At 46.7% G+C, this 17021-nt stretch overlaps 1 long non-coding RNA gene across 1 annotated transcript; it reads left to right on the forward strand.

The window, feature by feature from the left end:
• The first annotated feature begins 9835 nt into the window (after positions 1-9835).
• Positions 9836-14832, forward strand: LOC109501207. Its single transcript, XR_002159167.3, has 2 exons — positions 9836-9962; positions 11282-14832. It is a non-coding gene; the product is annotated as an uncharacterized LOC109501207 (long non-coding RNA).
• The last annotated feature ends 2189 nt before the right edge of the window (positions 14833-17021 follow it).

Genomic DNA, 17021 nt, shown 5'->3' on the forward strand with positions numbered 1-17021 from the left:
CTCATCATGGAGACTGCTTGAGATTCTTTCTCTCCCTCTCTCACTGCCCCTCTCCCCCCCTCGTGCTCTCTCTCTCTCTCAAATAAATTTTAAAAAATAAAATAAAATGAATAAAGCTTAGGCCAATGTTTAGGCCACTTAATGTAGGTGTTGTAGGAAGTGAACTGAATGGCCTCTCCAGTTCTGAGCTCACAGTGTAACCGGGGTTGCTGGCAGGAAACCAGTCGGTGCAAGGCGGTCTTCCAAGTGCCATGGTGAGAGACAGACTATGCCACTCTGGAAATGCCACGGAGGGGGCTGCTCCCAGCCCTTGAAAATCAGGCAATGCTTCCCAGAACTTCCTCTAGGCATTTGAGCTGAATTTTAAAAGACAAACAGTTGAGAACTTGTGTCCACGTGAAAATTTGCGCAGAAATATCTACAGCAGCATCTTACTCATCACTGCTCAAAAATAAAATCAACTGAGATATCCTTCAATGGGTAGACGGATCACTGAACTATGGCACCTCTCTACTATGGAATATTATTTAGCAATAAAAAGAAATGAGCTATCAAGCCACGCAAAGACATGGAGGAAACTTAAAAGAATGTTGCCCAGTAAAAGAAGCCAGTATGGAAAGGTTATGTAATGCATAATTCCAGCTATAGGGCACTCTGGAAAAATGAGGCAAACCTACAGAGAAAGTAAAATATCAGTGATTGCCAAGGATTTGGGAGCAGGGACTGAAGGATGAAAATGTTTGTTAAAAAGAAAAAAAGAAAGACTGGCTGGAGTGAAAAGTGAGTGAGAAAAAAGAAAGAAAGAAAGAAAGAAAGAAAGAAAGAAAGAAAGAAAGAAGAAGAGAGAAAGAGAAAGAGAAAGAGAAAGAAAGAAAGAAAGAGAAAGAAAGAAAAAGAAAGAATGAATTAATATGTGAAAAGGCAGAGCCTACCTCTGTCAAGACAGGTAATACTGCATTGCAAGAAATAAAATATAAGGGAAGATGAACATAAGAGAAGGGAAACAAAAAATAATATAACAACAGGGAGGGGGACAAAATAGAAGAGACTCATAAATATGGAGAACAAACTGAGGGTTATGGGAGGGGTTGTGGGAGGGGGGATGGGCTAAATGGGGAAGGGGCACTAAGGAATCTACTCCTGAAATCATTGTTGCACTAGATGCTAACTAACTTGGATGCAAATTAAAAGATAAAATAAAATAAAACTGTAAGGGAGGAATGATATGGCAGATAAGGCCAGACAGAACATGGTCCAGACCACAGGAGTTTGTGGTAAGAGCTTGTGTTAAGGAGCTTGTCCTTAACACAATGAGGGATGTCTAGAATTTAAGTTCAAATGTGAAATGGACGCATGTCTTGTCAACGGCCCCCTGAGAAGCTGTGGGTTCAACGTAAACCTTTGCCTTTGACTTCCTTCTCTACCACTCTTCCCAGAACAGTCAGTAGAGAGGAATGCATTTGAGCATTTTCTTATATCTATTCGGTTAATATATTTCACAGGAAGTGCCAGTGACTCATGGGGCAGTCTCAAACCAGGCAGAATGAGTCACTTGTTGTAAACCTATGGTGTGCTGGCTGTGTTCTCTATCTGTCTGTCTGCTTCTCTCCCCTGACCCACGTCTCATGCTGTGTGTCCATTTCTACATGAACTGCTTTCAAACTTGGTATCCCACCCCTACCCATCAGATTTCAACTGTGCCAGCCTTTGGCAGTGCAGTTCCTCCTTGGCATACTGAATTGGAGTGAGGGATAACGAACTGGCGGCACACTGGTCATTACATTTATATTACTGGTCATTACATTTATATAGACTCCTGTATCCATAAGCTTACAAGGTATAGACCATTATTAACCATTCAGATTAGTTTCCTAGGGCTGCACAGAAAAGTACCACCAACCGAGGGGCTTGAAACAACAGATACTTATTTTGTCATAGGCCAGGAGGCCAGGAGTCTTGACATGAAGGGTCAGCAGGGTTGCTTCCTTCTGGAAATTCTGAGGGAGAAGCCCTTCCCTGCCTCTCTCCTGGCTACAAGTGACAGCCGGCCATCCTTGGTGTTCTTGGCTCGTGGTTCTCTACAATTTCTGCCTCCGTCCCCACGAGCTCCAGGTGTCTTCTGCGTTTGTATGCCTCCCATCTCCCTTCTTGCACAAGGACACTAGTCATGGATGTAAGGTCCACTCTAAAGCCAGCCTGAAAATTCCCGTCTGTAGACCCTCATCCTGATGACATCTGCAAAGGCCCTATTTCCAAATCAGGTCACATTCACGAGTACCAGGGGTTAGGAGCTGGTCATACCTCTTTGGGACACACAGTTTGAGCCACCACACCATTGTATAGATGAGAAAGATGAGGTTCGCTATGGTTAAGTGGATGGCCCCAAGCACAGAGCTGGTAAGTAAAGCGACTAGAGGCCAGCTCCTGTGATTACAGAGCCAGGTCTCAGAAATGATGATCGTTGACCGTGACAGTTCATACGAAGAAGCACATATAGCATTCAGAACCAGTGAGAATCAAGGATGCGTTAGTTGGGACTTCTGGGCAAGAGGGGTGTCGTCTCTCCTTTGTGGGACCATACTGGTTATCAATCGCTGTATCACAACCATTCTGAAACTTATTGGCTGCAACAGAAAACACTGATTAACTCACAGTTAGGGGTCAGGGATATGAACGTGGCACAATTGCAGCTTCTATGTTTTCAGGGTCACTCACAGGCTGTCAGCAAGGTCATGTCAAGTCTCGGTTGGGGAAAGGTTTGCTCCCAAGGTCACTCATAGGGACATCAGAAGACTCAGGTCCTCGTAGGCTGGTGGCTGAGGACCTCAGTTCCTCACTGGTTGTTGGTCAGAGAACATTCCCCATTCCTTGTCTCGATAGGGCAGCTCACCCCACAGCAGCTCGCTTATCCAGAGCAAGCAAGTGAGAAGAGCCATGCAGGGCATGGAAGGATAAGAAGAATCACCGGTCTATCATAGACTAATTTTGGACCCAACAACTCAATCATTTAGTTACTAATTCCAGCCCTTATTCAGGGGTGGGACATTTACAAGAGTGTAAATATCAAGAGAGAAGATCATCGTGGCCCATCTTGGATACTGGCTGCCGCAGGAAGCCACTGAAGTAGATCCTCACTGATCCGTGGCTGGAGAGATGGAAAGAGGTGAAGAGTAGGACTGGGAACCCATTTTATCATTTTATTCTGATGAAAGAAGAACTCTAAGGTTACCATCAACCATGGCATGAAGCCCGAGGATGGTGCCAACATCATCAGCCACAGAAAGAAGAGACCCAGAAGAACCAGGTACGTCGTGGCATGATTGGGCTTCTTGATCAAGCCTCACCTGAATGTGGGAGCCTCTGAACTATTCAGATAGCACTGAGTGGATACGTTTAGTCTACAGAAAGTCCTAAAAGGTGCATGACCCTGCATATAAATACAGTCAAGGTGGAGGAAATAACTCCTTGAGTTTATTTGCCTCTTGAGATAGATTACCAGATATAATCCTATCTCGTGATCCATTATCATTTATTTGACTGCTACCGACCCACATCAGTGTTGTGAGCTGTTGTCAGCAGCCTCACGGTTGGGTTTCCAGCTGCATTCATGTTCCCTTTCTGTGCAAGAACTCCTCGTGTTTTGCCAGGAGCCCCGAAGTCAAGCAGCTGATTAGGTTAATGGCCGTCTACACCTGAGCACAACGCCACCCCCCACCCCCACCCCACCCGAGCAAATCCCAGGGACTATTTCTTTTGCTGTGTTCACAGGTGGGTTTCACGCAAAATTAGTAATGAGATCTTGCCTCCAAATCCCTTTTCCCTGGTGAGTGCACTGGGGGAATCAGCTGGTCTGAGGCGAGCTCATGTGGCCTGTGTTTTTCTGCTGATGTTGAAATTCTACCATCGCCCTGCTTTGCCCTCCCACCTGCAACCACCCACACAGAGACAACTAACCATTAACCTGTCTTTTCCTGTTTCACTGAGGAATTTGTTAACAACGCGCGGCCTCAGCCCCCAATCCCGCTCTCCCCCTTCCTCGGGCTTCAAACAACACTGACTTATAGAAAGTCACACTGCATTTGTAGAGATGCAACGGTGCTGTGGTCCTTTTAACTTTTTAAGAATCATGTGGAGTTCTTTAATCTTGATATGAGTCACCCCCTTCCTGTTACCCCATAAACAGTGTCTAATCTGTAGGCTTCAAGTTAGTTTTCTGATGAAAATTACAGGTGACAGAGCCACACCTTCTGCTTCAGGGACTGTGACCCTCTCCCAGGTGGACACTCGGATCCCCTGCAACCTGCTCCACCTTGATCATGGAGGTAAGAAATAACTATTCTCTAGAGAGGTCGTGTCTGACTCGTAAGGAAAAAAAAAAAGGAGGTAGATAATAGGAAGGGTGTGGATTTTGTTATGTCTTTCTTTTCTCACATTTTATTTGTAGAATTTTAATGACTAGATGGTAGCCTTCCCTTTTATTTATCTACTTTCAAATTTTAATGAATACTTCTGGCTATAATTACCTAATTTCTACATTTAAAATGACTAGACACGTAGAGGTTGGAGCAAATTGCATCTTGATGTGATGGTATCATACAGTATTAAATGCTGTGCAGGTATGGATTAATCAATAAGCAAGTTCACTTCTTATGAGCTGCGGTTCGTTCTTTAAATTGAAGAGGAATTGACGAAAGGAGGGATAGGGTTTATTGCTCCTCTCCTAGGATAAAAATCTACGGTGAATTGGTTCATTTTGCCTGTTGTTTCTTTATCATCCAGAGCAATGGCTTAATCCTGTTGCGAGTGGCCATTGTAAGCAGGGAATGCTCATGCTTTTTCTTTTTTTAAGATTTTTTTAATTTTTTAAAATTTATTTTGAGAGAAAGAGTGAGGGAGCGCGCGCGCGAGATGGACAGAGGGAGAGAAAGAATCCCAAGCAGGCTCCACACTGTCAGCAAGGAGCCCGACGCAGGGCTTGACCTCATAAACCGCGAGATCATGACCTGATCCGACACCAAGAGTCAGACGCTTCACCGACTGGGCCACCCAAGCTCCCCTTGCTCATCCGTTTTCAGTGGATTTCTTCCCCACACTTTGTACACTTAACATGAAAAAGGGGGTCTTAGTACCCTCCCCAAGTCAGTTGATTCTGGAAAGTTCACAGAAGATCGACACCACTTCTAACAGTTGAGGAATATTGGATCCTCCCCTTTCAAGGAAATGGGGTCCTAGCAAGATTGGGAGTCTCAGCCCTAAAGTTCATTGTATTCAGCAAGCAAACAACGGTTGTGCCAGGTTCCATTTTCAGGTACTTTCCCAGGTGCTGCACCCACACAGGTTCTGGTCCTGAGAGCCCTGCTATAAGACACGGGCTAGCGTTCCCATCCCCCATCAGTGCAAGGAAACCCACGTTCTGACAGACCAAGTCATTACAACAGCCATCTACTTGTCAATACCTTAAACCAAAGAGGTCTCACATTTAAGCTTGTATTTTTTCGCCCACACTCGTACACTTTGTTATTTATTCCTTTCTTTCCTTTTGAAGTAGTCACAGCAATTCCTCCTCATGCTCTGTTAAAGGCAGGTCTCATTGCGTTAGGAAAGGCAGTTGCTTGAACCTCTCCCTCTATGGCTGGCGCCTAGAGAGAAGAAGGCACGAACCTCTTGAGACCGGGAGGCCCAGACACAGGTGATAAGGGTCCAGGTGAGACCAGAAAGGGCAGGAGGTGAGCCGGCTAATGGACTCCCACCATCCGCCCACGGGGAACCCCAGGGGCCCAGAGGCTCAGAATTGTTAGCCAGGCTAAAAGAGCATTTTCAGTTGTCCCAGGGGACAGCCATTTAGCCAGGACAATTAGGCCATTTAAACTGACCATATTTTGTGTTAGAACCAAGGGAATTCCTGGTTCAACCTACCTGGCGCTCTTAACCTCACTGAGTAAAGGGGCGTCGAGGGAACCCCGGAGTCTTCTCTCAGCCTGGTGACCAGAGAAGATACTGGCAAGGGGTACCCTAAGAGTCCATGGACAGCCTATGCTCACAGGAGGAAGCTGTGTGCACAGAGAAGGTAAAAGTCGCTGAACACAAAATGATGAGGCTATAAATAAAGTTGAAGATGGAAAGAATAGGCTCACGGTGTAGGATAGAGGACCCATGAACCACAGGATGGGGTAAAGGTTGCTTTCATCAGGCAAGTTCAGGCCACTCGGGGTCACCTAGCCCAGGAGGAGGGGGGCTGGGGTAGGGCTGATTGAGAAGATGGCCTCTTGCTGAGTCTGGAGGGGTGCCAAGGAGTAAGTAGGACAAAGACGCAGAGGAGTTTTCTAGGACGAAGGGGCATATGTCCTGGCACAGTGATCTATTTACATTTACATGTAATTCAAAATAAATTTAAATTTAAATTTAAGGAAGGGCGGCTTTATTCATTTTCAAAGTGACTTTTTAAGGTATTCCCACCCTCCGATCTTCCCCTCACCCCTGTTTATAAGACATATCAGATTCCAGGTGCTGCAGTATTTGACTTTCAGAGTCCAACTAATTTTATTACCTGTTAACGTGCTAACCAGTCACTCTGTAAATACCCCTCCCTGTTCTCCCAGATTCCCTCTGGGGGTCTCACACAGAAATGCCCTCTGCTGTCCGCTCTACCTGTTCTATGCACCCTCACAACCCTGATGGAACCACACCCCCTCCAAGAAGTCTTCCGTGATGTTCCATAGTCTTTTCTTCTCCATTTCTCAGCATTCGCTGGATGCCATCAAAGCTGTACTCTGATTTCTATCTAAATTCTCTTGTTTAATGTGGGGACGAGAGCCCAATTCCACTATGAGCTCTAGTGGGGGAGGGGGGACCCTATTCTCCGTGGTATTCCTGATTCCCCAGTAGACTGAACACAGTGGGTCTGGCCACACACTCATCAGCGACAGGTATGGTGCCTCTTGACTGATTCTAACCATATTAGATTTTCTGCCATAGGAAAAACAACACTTCTCTATGTCTGAAATCTCATTTTCTCTCAACCAAATTTCCTTTCCAGTTTTATTTTGACAAATTAGGCTGATTAGAAATTGCCTCTGTATCAATATATGAAAGGTGCCAGGCTTCAGGTACTAGGCTTTCCTATTTACTTATTTATTTATAAATTTTTATTAATATTTATTTTTGAGGGAGAGAGACACACACACAGAATCTGAAGCAGGCTCCAGGCTCTGAGCTGTCAGCACAGAGCCCGATGCGGGGCTCGAACCCACGAGCTGTGAGATCATGACCTGAGCCGAAGTCGGATGCTCAAGCGACTGAGCCATCCAGGTGCCCCTAGGCTTTCGTTTTTAGACTTCTGAAGGTTATCTGAGGTTTGGCAGAACACCTTAGAGTTTACGGAAAACTTCTGGAGTCATTTTCATTATTTCCTTTATGAAAGACTAGAGGTGTATCATGCACCTATTGGACAGGTGAAGATGCTAAGACATAAAGGAGTGGCCAAGGGTGAGCCCAATAAACCACAGGAGAGGAAGTGAACCCAAGTTACCTACCATCAAATATCATGCTCATTTTGCTATGACACGCCAGCCTTTACTTTGTCAAATTTTACCTTAAAAGTATATGCAACAGCATTTATGTCGAAACATAAATGTAAACCCAGTGCAATGCAGAAGGACAGGCACCCACTGGGGCTGAGTGAGGGATAGAAAAGGCAAAAGGTGTATTGTCTCCTTGGAGAGAGGCACAGAGGTATTTGTCATCCTTTCTCCTCATTTAAGAAGTCAAATTGTATAGAAAGACACTGTGTTTTCCTCAAAACCTGTTCGGGCATTGCAAAGAGCTATCCTCGCAGGAACAAGAGCAGTGAGAGCTCCCATAATTTTTAAATCAACGCATCGACTATAAAATATTCAAACCGGAAAACCAAAATAAGCAAAGAACATGATGCGTTCAAGAGGAAATCCGGGAAGAGAACTCAAAAAGAGAGTGGCCATCAGTTGGCAGTCAAGTTTCAGTGTAACGTACCAGTGTGCAGGGACAAGGCGGTTTGTTGCACAAACTGAGCTGGAGGTGACAACATTGTTGGGGCATTGTACTTTTCGGTGGAGGGAGAGAGGCTGTGAGTTCTGGCTTTGTAGTTCTGCAGAGACTGCACCTGGGCTAAGCTGTGCAGATGTGGGCTGCGTGTTACGAGCAGGATGCACGCAGATTGGGGGGCACTTAGCCAAGGGATCCAAAAATAATTAAGAGAAGAGTGAGATTACCTTTCATGGACAGATACAAAGACCGACTGTATGTACTTACCCTAAATGACAACAGAAGGAGACCAGAAAGATAATTGAACGATCATGAAGATCAAAGGGCTAGAAGATTTGCTCTCTCTGGCACAAGGGTCTAGAATTGCAAAACCCAGACCAAATGTAGGATGCTAAAATGCAGGTTGCTTGGCAGAAACCCTGTTTGAAAAAAAAATACAGGGAAGTTCTTTTCCTAGGGGGAGCTCCGAGTTGGGGAACCAATCAAAATGTGTCAGAAACTATCAAAAATGCTTTTGGAAGGGAGGGAACTTGAGTGATGAGCAAAAGAAGAGCTTACTCCGACAACATGGCGCACAAGGAAAAAGCTTCATTTGTGCTGGTCAATTATGTGTGCGTTCTACAGAGCCTGGGGAGTAGAAACGGGCCCCTAAGTTTCTTACTGCAGTGACAGGCTATAGAGTATCTCTTTGGAAGAAGTCCCCCCCAAGAGTTTTTACAAAGAACAAAACTACATTCCTGAAAGTGTGAACTCGGGGATACAAGAGAGAACAAGAGATCATACTGGGGGGGGAAAAGAGCATTTTTGAGGTCCTATAGTTGATTTCAAGAAAAAAAAGATGATTAATAATTTGTCCAAAATATATATATATATATATATATATATATATATATATATATATATATATTTCCCTTTATTTCACACCTTCATTCATGATACTTGGAGTTGAATGGTAGACAAAGGAGATGGAGCTCTCTAAGGAGTAAATCATATACTACTAGCTGGAGGTTGACCAGGAGTTAGATGAGGTTTGGAAGAAAGCAGCAGAGGAGAAGGATAAGACCTAGAGAGAACAGAGCCCAAGGCAGAATTGAGCGGTCATGGCTATCAGGTCCAGAGAAACAAGACACAGAAATCCAGGTCTTTGTGAACCAGGCAGAGGGTTTGAAACGTGCAAACCAGCAGGGGAACCATTGGAAAACCTGGTTTCCAATGAAAACATAGAAAAATCATAGAAAAAGGATGTGATGATACTGGTATTTTAGAACCGCCATCCTGACTATTAGGAGGAGGATGGGTGGGAAGGGTAAAATAACGAGACGCAGGGAGGTGAAGTCGGAGTTTGTTGCAGAAAAGGGGCAATGTTAGCCTCGAGCAAGGGAATGATGGAGAATGGTCTTGGATTGGGGAGCTGAATAGATTTGAAAACTATTATATGCAAAGCATCCAAAAACCTTGTCATTTATTTTAAATTTTTTTTTATGTTTTTTTAAATTTATTTTTGAGAGAGAGAGAGAGAGAGAGAGAGAGAGAGAGAGCAAGCAGGGGAGGGGCAGAGAGACAAGGAGACACAGAATCCAAAGCAGGCTCCAGGCTCCAAGCTGTCAGCACAGAGCCCAACCCAGGGCTCGAATCCATGAATCGTGAGATCACGACTTGAGCCGAAGCCAGGCGCTTAACCGACTGAGCCACCCAGACACCCCTTGTCATTTATTTTTTAATGTTTATTTATTTATTTTGAGACAGAGCATGAGCAAGCCGGGAAAGTGCAGAGAGAGGGAGAGAGAGAGAGAATCCCAAGCAGGCTCCGCACTGTCAGCACAGAGCCCCACGCAGAGCTTGAACCCAGGAACCGCAACATCATGACGTGAGCTGAAACCAAGAGTTGGATGCTCAACTGACTGAGCCGTCCAGGCGCCCCGGAAAAAGTGTTGCTTAATAAGGTGGGGCGAGGTGTTCAGGGGGGAACCAAATGGATGTGGAGATTGTGGTGATGCCACTAATGAGGGAACATTGGAATGGAATAAGGGTTTAGAGGTGTGTAGAGAGATGAAAATAAAATCAGTTTGAAGCTTTGAGTTTGAGGGCTCTGTGCAATAGTCAAGTCTCCATACAGCCATCACATCCATGAATGGAAAGTTCCGGGATACGGGTCGAGGCAGGACTGGAGCTGCAGCTTTGGGACGCATCAGCATCTGATGGCAGGGGAGCAGAGCAGAGGGAATACCCAAGACACAATGTAAAGAGTTATTATTCTGATCATTTAAAAAATGCCATATGGCCAGCCTTGAGGCACATCAACAGCTAATGACTAGTGGAGAAAGACGGTTCTGGAAAGGAGAGTGAGGAGAACATTTGGAGACCCAAGGTGTTAAACCAACACCCAGTGGCATAGGCGCTGAGACGCTACTATGGGTCAGGCTTTATTGATACAGAGATGAGTGAAACCAGCTTAGATGATCAGCCTGCCCGGAGAACACAGGAAGACTTCTGAGAAGAAGTGGCATTCAGGTTGTGTCTTGAAGGCCGAACGGGAATTTTCTGGGAAAAGAGATGTCACAGGAGTCAAGAGGGACAGAACGTGCAGTCAGAGAATTGTGGTCCAGCGTGACGTGCTTGAAGGACGAGAGGCAGCTGTTGTGTTGCACGTCCATAAAGTTTGTGGTGAAGGGGTGTCCAAGAGGCTAGAGAACAGATGGGTCGTTGAAGTAGGAGCCTGTGCTAAGAGGTTTGAGTTTTTCCTTGCTCAAGACGGGGGCCCTTACAAGTTTATAAGACGATAAGGAACATGTATTACCTCGGTCTGGAATCATGTGCTTAGTAATTGCCCTGAAAACTAACGACCTGTGTAGAAAAGAGACTTTTGGGGAAAGAGAATCAATAGACCTCGGATGGCAATTGAAGATGCAGGGCTGAGGCCTACCTGGAACTGGGGTCACCCGTTATGTCTTGATGCATGTCTTGGACACGTGGGTAGAAGATTCTGCTTTTATAGGGAGACAGGGTTGGGGGCAGGTTTTATAGGCGGGCAAGGAATAGTTCACTTAGGGTACACTTAATTCTGACAGTCCCCTTGCATTAGCTTATTTCCATTAAAACAAACAAACACAACCCCCTGGGAAGTAGTATTGACTGGATGGCAGGGATTGAGAGGAGATACAGGGATAATCAAATCTCCGTGGAAATTCTATTTGACTCCCCATCGTTGGGTAAGAGACTCCAGACTATGGCCAATCACATGTCGGCTTTATCTCCATTTCAGGGTCTTTGGAAAGGAGGGCAACTGCCTTCTACCGAATATCTGCTGCGTTCTAGGAGCTTTACCCGTGCGATCCGTCGGCGTTAACATTGACACTTTGAAGTTACCCTCAGAAAGGTCAGTGGGGTGGGCAGAGGGAGTCTGTGGTGTGCATTTCCAGCCTGACAGTTTCCGCCGCCCTTGGTGAAGACCCCACGCAGGTGGCTGGTGCGACTGTGCTCTGATTACCTTCAATTCTTATTAGTGAAGAAACACCTCTCCTTCTAGGATCCCCTGTAAAAACCTGGGGGAGAAGTAGCCATTGAGAGGGGCCATGGACGTGCCACCTCCCCCTCCCGCCATATTTGCTGAGACCCTCCTGGGTGACAGATAGCAGGTGGCATCCTTCTCTTCATTCTCAAGCTGACAAGGCAGTGATGCCCTTATGTTACGGATAAGAAAATGAGGCTCATAGATGACATTTTCTCAATCTGGGTCTCCACAGCAGTGGGTGTAGACTTCATGTTTGTCTCCTCCATTACACCTTGAACAATCGATAGGAAGAAGCAGCCTTTCACCTCCGGATCCCCAGGGCTCGCCGGAGTCGGTGCAGGGACCCCGACAACGTGCTCCCAGCCACACGCACAAACAACAAGAGGCAACTTTTGTCAGACACATAATTGGGCCCTGGGCTGCCAATAACTTTTGTAGAGTCTTCTTCCCCCCGGATTTTGGGTGGTGTCCACTGTTTAGCTTTAACTGTATCTTCCTTGCAAAGAAGGTGGTATTATTACCCCCGTTTTTGCAAACGTAGAGACCGGGAGTCCAAGAGTTAACAGGCCTGCCTCAGTTCACAGGGCTCGCTAAAGGGCAGACAGGGAATTGAACCCACAACTTCTGATCTGTAACCGTAAGCCATGGACACATGTTTCATGCTGTTACCAAGATGAATAGGACCCCGCCTGCACCTTCAGCAGGCCCTGTTCTCAGAGAGGTGATCTCAGAAGACGACCTGGGGGATATGCGCACCTCTTTCTGTTGCTCGTGGTGTGTCTGCAATGGCCAAAGAGTCTGCACTTTTACATGAGTCAACTCCTGGCTTGGGGGAAGAAAACCAGTAGGTATGAGAAATCGGTTAAGTCATCAAGAGGCTGACTGCTTCTTTTATGGTCAATGGTTTCGAGCCTGTTTGTTTATGTATATTTTTTTCACCATCTCAGTAAAAAAAAAAAAAAAGAAGAAGAAGAAGAAGCTGGGGATCTTCAGGGATCGTCCTGAAGATCCTTCCTCGGTGTGATATCTTGGACAGGGACCCAGCGTGCTATCGCCAGCAGGGGGTAGGTAGGAATGAAGCGGTAAAAAATGCCAGTGTGGATCATTGCCATAATTACTTTCTGGAAACAACAAATTTAATTCCCAGTAAAATGCCATGAGAATTTGCCAGGTCCTCTGATGGGGAAAATAAAATGCCCTTCCTAGAAATTTCTCATGCTCTGTGGTTTCTAGAGAGATTCCAAAGACTGCAGACAAAGATAATGTGGTGATACGGTTTTGGAACCTATGTGAATTTCCCTGCTTCATCACGTGCCCGTGAACTCTTCTTAAACAGACGACAGACTGCTAAGCCCCTGCTGGATTTTTCCTCTAATTCCTTTGAGAACAATGCCTGTAGGGTCACTCATCCTGGGCTTAGGTCTGTCACTTCTCTAAGGTCACAAAGGCCTGATTATGTTGTCTCTAAAACGGGGCTACTCCTAGAACTTTCCTCATAGGTTTGTCGGGAGATTTATATCCGTCGCTCCAGGTTAAGCACTCAGCCTTGTGTCTGGTCCACGAAAGGTTAGCAGCGATTGTGATTGTAAACATACACGGTTTCTCTTCTGCTTTAAGTGGGTGTCTTGCCACTGAGCTGTTTTCCTTAAATGACTCTTCGTTTTTCCGTACTGAATCGATTGACCTGCTGTGAGTCGAGAATACTTTCCAAAGGCTCTTATGTGTACCCACAAAGCCCAGCAATGGCTCGAGAGTATTTTCTACCACTGGTTAAATGCCCATGGCCCTGAACTTTGTGGGGACGGGATCGGCAAGATGGGCGAGGGGGTGTTGAAGTGTCCGGCGAGAAGACTCAACTCCTTTCTTGTGATAATTGAAATCATTTCAATTCATTTCCTTCTTGGTTGGACAGAAATATGTTTTCAACGGTGAACAAATCTTGAGGGAATCCATTGACCTGAGCAGTCATATAATGCATGAAGTTAATGGACAAAAGTGATATTCATCTTCCGTTTATAATAGCATTTTCTTCCGCGGCACCTAAACTTAGGGGCAGCCGGGGATGCTATCAGAGCAGCGACGGTGCCACAGGCGGATGTATGACCTTTGTTGTATCTAACAATTATTGGATCTATGGTGAAATAAAATAAAAACCAACACAAGTTTTGACACTAAGATAATAAATTATAAATTATGGAAGTCTACGCCACCGAGGATCTTGTAAACAACAGGCTGGTCTCTTAGCAACAGACCAAGGAGAGAGCAGGTTGTTGATCGGAATGGAGCAGATGAGAGTGTTTTGCGGTGATTGCTATGGAGGACCAGGGACAACATTTTAACACCTGCCTGAGGCCTCTTCTCTGCCCAGCCCTTCTTTCTCCAGCGGCCAGCCCGGGCCACGGGCCAAAAGGTGTCCCACGACTTAGGAGTCTCCTCACCCACAACCCACGTGCCCGGCTCCACATAGAGGACAAAGGAAATGCAGGCGGTGGGAGTCAGGGGTGGGGTGAGGCTACCCCCCTGCACACGCCAGAATTAGACAGGGGGAGAGGGAATCGGTAAATGCATCCTCATTTGGCGTTGTCTGAAATTATAACTCTACACGGGGGACTCCTTTTTTTCCCCCTGCCCCCAGCTCCCTTTGGCTTTCAAAATCTCACTTAGGGTGGTTGTCATGAAGGAATTTAGACAAGACTTTGACAATGTGCCAAAATGGTTTATTTTTAAATGTTGTTCCCGAAAGCACCGGAATATTCGGTTGGAGCAAATGTTGCCTGAAAGAGTAGAGGGGCTGTGGTCGCACAGACATTGCAGGGAGGGGGGGAGTTTAAGGTTTGTAGACTTTAATTAACGCAGGCAGTGGGGCTGGAGGACCCGGTGGCCTGGAAGCATTTTTAAACGTGTGTGTGTGTGTGTGTGTGTGTGTCTCAATTGCAGGATATTTTCAGGGCTGGGGTGGAGAGAGAGGTTTTCTTTAATTAATTAGCTGTTTACCTTGACTGTCTTCCCTCAGCGGTTTAGACAGTCACCTGCCCACATGTTAGGAATGAGCCTCTTGGAGTGGAATTTTCCTAGAAAAATCCTAGGATTCTTTGCAGTAGCAAATGACCTCTCACTCTGTGATGGAAACCGTGCGTCCTGTGGAATCCCAACCACTAGGCGAGCGCCGTGCAGTGCCGACTTTGGACGTTAAGCAAATATCAGCCTCCTAATTGTACGTGGACCAAACGACCTACATCACCCTCCATAGCACTGACTTTATGCATCTTATTGTCTCATAATAAAGGTGGCTGGCTAAATTATGACGACTTTGGATTTATTTGGCATGTCACTTTAAACTTTTCATATGTCTAAATTTGCCATTCGCAAAGGAAGAAAATTCTCTGCCATTCCCCAGGGTCTCATTTTTTTTTTTTCCAGGCTCCTCTGATATCCTGAGAGGTGGCTCACTGACTTCCGAAGTGATTAGCTCCCATCCAGAGATTTTAGAATGTATTTGTGCTTCGGAGCTGTCTGCCAGGATGAAATTCTATCAGGGGTGGTGCCCCGGCCCCGTGGGGTGAGGGCTCTGGCTTTGTAAGACGCCCGTGGAGGCCACCTGGGTATGAACCACTTCACGTATGTGTCTCTCGTGCCCACAGCAGCGACTGTAGTAAAGGCCCCATTACCCGATTCTGCAGGTGGGGCAATGTCGACTAATTTTTCCTAAGCTCTTTGCTGGAGCCCAGATTCCATTCCAGGATGGAGTGAGTTCACAGTTCATGTTCTCTTTACACAGTGGCCTATACCCTAGGGACAGACCATTGCCAGGTGCCCTACACCAGACAGTCTTGCTTTTTCTTCTTCTTTTTTTTTAATTACCAAAGAAATACATCATCATACGTGACCATGGAAAATCGACAACACCCAACGATATAAGATTAAATGACGAAACCTTCCTTCATCCTGTACTTGCCCGACCCCCCAACATATCACCCCCCAAATATCTTAGCAGCTCTTTCTTCACCTGGATTTTCATTCTCTCCAGGGGATTGTTTCTGTACAGAAAGAGTAAGCCCTTTTCCTCTTGAATGTTTCTGTAGCTGATGCATTTTGCGGAAATCCAAACTCATCTGCATCTTGGACGGGCTTCTGTTTAACTTAGCTTTCGACATATTGAGGAGAACGCAGAGCTCTCTGAGTCTCCCCCAGCATCCTGACTCGAGATCCCCAAGCCCACCCACCCCAAATGCATGAGCGTTGGAGTCTCAATTCATAGCTGGGCATATAAGCAGTCCTAGCAAGTTCTGATCTTCCAGAGTGAATTCTCCCCTTTCCCGGTTGGATCGGAAGCCTGCATCGTCACAAGCTTCCCCGAGTGATGTGTGTGCACGCTAGGGTCTGGGACAGCCTGTGCTAGACTCTGCCTCTGCGGAGAAAAGATCCAGAACCATTGACAAGGCATCAACAAAGCTCCGACTTACAATGGAGACTCCTGGACCCCAACAGAAACGCATCATTAGACAGCTGTCAGCACGGGCCCTAGCTGCCGAGTGGAAGCCGAAGACCGTTTCTCCTGCGGAAGAGGCCTGATTTCAACTACATGACAGCGAAGGCTGTTGGGACAATTTCCCACCTAGAGCTTTGGAGCCCTGACGCACCTCCGAGGTGGCCTGGCGACGGCCCCTCCCGGCACTGGGGAGGCGCTGGGCCCGAGGCAGGCCGCTGGTGAAACCCGGGCCGGGGACGGCGGGGGCCCCGGTTCTGCCCAGCGCCTTGCCCCGTGCAAGCTCAAGTCCACGCAGCACCTCCCGGCACCGGCCCCACAATGCAGCGCTCAGGCTGGCGTTAGTTCAGCCGAACACTAAGCGCTTGGCTCCGTTTCAACACGGCTGCCAAGATTTGGCAGGCGGAGAGTTGCAGAGAAGCAGCAGGCTGCTAAACCCTTTCACATTTTTAATTAGATCCACACACCCATGTCTTTGAGCTATCATAAATATACAGATGACATCGAGAGTATTATTCGGGGTTAGAAAAGGGGGGGGGTAGCAAACTGTATACAATGGTCTATCTTCCCTTCTTAGGATGATTCACCTCTTGTCAGTCGGGGGGCTGATGGCAAAGAGAGGGGAGTGATGTTTGCTTCGGCAGAGCCGTGTGTCTGAGAGCAAATCCGGCCGGGATCTGGAAGGCTCGGGTCTCAGGCCGCCTGGCTGCCGGCAGGGGCTGCGTGAACAGTCACCAGAAGAGGGCATTCTCGGTGGCTGCTGGGCCTCCCGCAGCCGGAGCGTGTCTGAGGACTGGTTGCTAGAGCCACGGCCACCCCCTTCTCCCGGTGACGGCCTTGCCGTCCCACAGAGCCGCGGGGATGGCTCCTTGGCCCTAGAAAGGAGGCACTCCTACATTCGACATTGCTTTTAATACTTGGTCCCTTTATCGCCTCTGGTTTGTCTCCGGGCACCCTTCACTGTAAAATAATTACTCCTGCTCCGCATTTTTTTTTTTTTTTCTC

This window comes from Felis catus, chromosome B3, assembly GCF_018350175.1.
Source record: "Felis catus isolate Fca126 chromosome B3, F.catus_Fca126_mat1.0, whole genome shotgun sequence".
Classification (NCBI taxonomy): domain Eukaryota; kingdom Metazoa; phylum Chordata; class Mammalia; order Carnivora; family Felidae; genus Felis; species Felis catus.